Consider the following 5,144-nt stretch of genomic DNA (forward strand, 5'->3'; position numbering starts at 1 on the left):
GTGATTGAGCCGTCTCATCGTCTGTCTTCGGGGGAGCGGAGGGTGCAACGTTGCAGGCCGTCGCCTGTCACCGACACTCACCGTCATTTATCAGAGCTCCCAACTACTCCCAAGGGTTTGGAAAGTGGCGGTAATAAAATTCATAAACCCTATTTGAATAATGGTGAAGAGATCGATCGGTACACAAGAGTTACCTTTCCTATATAGGAAGGTATTCTCTTGCCATTATTTATATTTTGGTATGTGAGCATGTGAATATAGGTAATTTATCAATTAATATTGGTTTATTTTCATCACTGAAATAAAGCCTCTGGAAAAACCAAATGAAGAGAACGAGAATATTTTCAAGGTGTCGAGTTTCAATATCGTGCCAAGGATGGGAGAGTCAATGAAGTTTTGTCTTCGAAAGAGTCAATAAGTTATTAGTTAATGGCAGGTAGAAAGGGTCGCGGCTCGCGCCAGGTAGCGGCTAGTCGGAGTTTCGTTGCGTGAGTTGAGCTGACTGAGGTGCTGGCTGGCTTTAATACAACGTGTTGAACCGAACTCGACTCTTCCGAGAAATAGCCCCGGGCGCATTCGATGACCCTCTCGTCCGCAAACTCAAGTGCCCAAGTCGCCGACACTGTGAACAGCTTTGAGACTTTGATGAAGTTATCTATGTATATTTACAATAATATGACTTTTCGAAATGGTTTCACAATATATAGCCATATAAGTACGACAGATTTAACTGGCGGTTTTTAGCAGTAGTTTACCAGTTAGAGTTTACGGAGAAATAATTGAGAAAGCTATAATAAAGTTACAGCTTTTTTATTTACGTAAAAGCTATAGTAGCAAAAGATATAGTTATTAGTACTAGACATGATCCGCTTGGACGGGCCACGGCCACGTTTTTGCGCCTGGGCGATGGTGGCGGCTACTGCGGCCAGCTTTAACTCGATCAGCGTGGAGAAAATAACCTGCAGCATGCTCGAGATTTGTACTAGAGCTGTTACTCACGTAAAGTTTCCTCGGCCTGGGGGTCACTCTATATGAAGATAAACCAAGTTTCAGAGCGCTGCTGCGCGAACCACGACCCTATCTTGTTGTACACAATACAATATAATACACTTTATTAGCACCAAGAACAAAAATTACAAAAACTTAAAAATAAAACAAGTAGGTACAAAGAAGTACCAGACAATTTTTATGGAAGAGAGTGAGTTTTTAAACGATTGTATTGCACGACAGCTATCGTTCGTGAGTTTTTCGTCAGTATAGAGTGACCCTCCTGCTCCGGTTATAACCGTCTCCAGCCACGGCTGCAGGCAGTGAATACTTTATACTAAGTGGATTATCGTAAAGTTAGCTCTCTAGCATAACTATTTTCGTCATGCGGTGAAATACCAATAACTTTTATTTGGATAGTTCCTTGTTTTGTGAATCGGTACATACAAAAACTACATAATATATTAAGTTGATATAAGAAAATTACTTATTTATATGTGTGTAGTGTATACTTAGTGCCCTTCAGCTCTAGCTAGAGTTACACTAATTCGTGTATTCAGTTACTTCCCGGCTGCCCTTGTTGGTTTCGTATTGTTTTCCTCCCATGTAATTTTATATGTCGTAGATATGTTTATTCTGAAATACCAAGGTCCGGCTACTACACATAAAATATATTCCTTATAGTATCAATACTGTTCTTTGGTTTTTCTCTAAATTTAAACAGGTTTCTAATCTGAATTGATCATATTGCGTGGCCCGTCGGGCATTGTCGTTAGTTATTGTAGTTGCAATGTGGAACTCAAAATAATATAACTGTATATACTTATATACAGTACTTTATTCATTGTAGTTTTGATTCTTCTTTCCAGAACGATTCATACAAAAAGATACGAGATAACACTGCTATTCAGGGGAATAAAAATCGTTCAAAGTTTACAATAGCGTTTGCTGAAATAAGCGCAATATTTTTCGGTCAGCATTTTATTCTGGCTGGAACTGATACGGGAGTAGGAAAATAAATTGAGTCGTCTGACGCAGGCACAGCGTAATGTACCTTCTAGAGTCACTGTGCGGTTGCCACAAAGAAGTCAGTAGAGTAAGAACTCGTCTTTACAGCTACACTGACAGATGTCTACCTTCTGGGCGATACATTTTGGAAAAAATACATATAAATTTAATATAACATATAAATCTATCATAGTGACATATTTAAATAGGTATATTATGGTATCGATTTCTGGATCGTTATTGCTTAATCAGTTCAAATGAGAAAGCAGAATGGCCACTGAACGTAATCCACACTGTGCTTCAAAGGCCATTGTAGGAGTTTCATTTCATTCAGAAACGTTTTGATGGTTTTGATTGATTTCTTGTCCCACCCAATTTACCTAGAGCATCTCGTGTTTATTGAAGAGGACGGCCTATTATCGATGAAAGTTAAATTAAAATTGTTAGTGGCTACGTATAATTGGTATTCTGATTGCATGCGCCGCACATATTACGATGTATAATTGGTCATAAACACGTCCGGATTACATAACAGTTACGATGCGCGCTCCCGCGGCATAGCAACTAGCAACATCGTGGAGTCAACGAGGAAGAAGGAGCGAGGCATGTGAAGTTCCCACATTACGTCCGATGCATCGCTACCTGGGTTTGTCGAGAATGACCTCTGCTTGACATCTTAGTACAAATTTTATAACTTGTTCAATAATTTCGAACATGTTGTTTTTTTTATAAAATTCCTTGAATTTTGTATTTTCTTCTATGTATTCCATTAATGTAATATAATTGCCACAAAAATATTATAGATAGGTACCAACTAATGTAATTATATGATTCTGTAAGGATTAACTCTACCAGCGTCGTGTATCTACCTAACTTAGTTAATATGTATGTAGGCACAATTTGACGTCCCCGGCCTCAACGTCTCGATGCAATCCATTCGCCGCCGCCGCTGCCGCCGCCGCCGCGCACCTCATCAACAGACCATTTCCGCTTCACACTCAGCCTAGACACGTCGCCTGAATCACTAACGAACAAACACACCAAAACCTATTCATAGCACAAACACTAATACAATTATTTCCCCCAAAATGTTTTCGTTTAAACATGCAAACATTCTGTAACAAAATGCAGACTGTTTACTGTGTTTACGTTAGCGCTACTGAAATAAGCTGTTTCTAAACTGTTGTTGCATTGTGAGCGTACAGGGCGCACAGCTCTCATTCATCTTAAATCTTTTCAGAAGCTCAGTTTAATTCGGGCGAGACGAATGCAACGCCGTCACAACATAAAAACCTTCATTTGCATTGGTTGCTGCTTCGCTGCGTGTACGGAGGTACAGAGACAGATGCTGTGCTTTCATTCAGGTGCCCACTAAACTTGCTTTGATTATGTGTATAGTTGTGTAGATTATTGCTTTCGTTTAGAAAGATGCCTTCTTTCAGGATGTACTCGTGGTGTAGTCCCCGAAAAACTAAACCATATGAATTGACATGGTCCAGTCTAGTACCAAACTAAATAAAATAAGCCGTTACCTTACTAAATAAGCAAATATTTACATCTTGGTTTGATAGCAATGGCTGCATTAACTACTCGCAACCTGAAATATATTTACTGCATGAAAACTGCTTCATACCTCAAGCCAACAATTATGAATCATAATGAGGAAGCAATATGCAAACCCCTAGCTACGAATCTTTTAAGCTGTTTTCCTTTCAATGGAAACCTCAAGGCACTGTAGGCTGCACAGCTTTGATTAACTCGTGTGCCCCTCGGCAGCCACAGACTATCACCATAGCAAAGGCATGACATCTGATGAAGGTGCCCATACACTACTTAATTACCTTTGTAGAGCAAGTTTCATAGTCATTTTATTTAGTGCACTTTCTGTTTGTGTGATGATGTGTTAAAAGTATCTTATACGATTTATACGGTGATAAATAGAAAAAGAAATCAACGTAAAGTATTGGTTCGTCGTAACAAGCTGTCATAAAAACTTATCAGCTATTCCATCGGCCGTCGTGGTCAATCACGACGTTTCACTCCTGCCCACCTCCCCTTCATCTAGGCAGAGGGGCCGAAGTCGTCAAACATTCAAGTACCAGCATCAAAACGATTTCCGTCTCAGCGATATATAGAGTCTTTTTTAGGGGTAAAATGGTAGGCCTACACGTTTTTTTTTCTCAGTTATTTATCGATAAACTTGTTTAATGCGCGTTCCACCAATCCTATCGCCGTATTTACCGCGAGTCGCGATATTGTGTGACGTTTATCTACGTGGATAACGGACCCGTGCGCCGTGCTGCAGAGACAGTGCAAAAATTAAAGTAAGAACTTATACTACTCGTAGTGTGTAAGTAGCATTATCTTATAAGTTTGTCTCAGTAGCAGCATGAGTCGTCCACCTGCTCCTGAACTTTTACTCTTTAAACTTGGCGAAACAAAGACATCATATTTTCTTACCAAGCTTCTTAGAAACTTGGCTAAATTGCTAACTTTAAAACTTAAATCTTGAACAGAAATATAAGTAGTAAGTAAGGAAGATTTATACTTTGTTAATAATAATTTTCGTTGTCATGGAAAAAACTTGTTTTTTACATAAAGCTTTTTTATTTTATTTCCATACAATAAGTACCTACCTATTACAAAAATATATTACAAAAATACTCACCTCCTGTCTGTTTAATGACAGGATACGACAAGGGTAAAAAGCTTTTCCATTTTCCGTATTGGATTAATTATTCATTTATGGATTTTTTTAAACTCTAAAACAACCCTGATACTTTTACAATAAAATAAATAACCTTATGAATCAAATACATAATAGGTAGATTCTTATCGTAAGCTTTAAAAGCTCTCATGGAAATTTCGAGTTAACTAACATTAATCGCCTATTAGATATCTATATGATAAATATTATGTAGACCACTCAAAAACATGCGTACCTACGGTATTACATTCCTGAAGCTTTCCTTCAATCGTTACGAGGCTTGCATGTGTGGTAGGTAGGTACATAGTTAAACTAATAATGTTTTACATATTAGCGTTAAGAAGTTGTTTTGTTTTTATAGTTTAAATAAGTTTATATATATCTGTTTTCATGTCAGAAATTTAAAGAATGTGAGTTAAAGTTTGAAGCATGTTTAAAGTTT

The sequence above is a fragment of the Plutella xylostella genome, chromosome 4 (genome assembly GCF_932276165.1).
Source record: "Plutella xylostella chromosome 4, ilPluXylo3.1, whole genome shotgun sequence".
Lineage (NCBI taxonomy): Eukaryota > Metazoa > Arthropoda > Insecta > Lepidoptera > Plutellidae > Plutella > Plutella xylostella.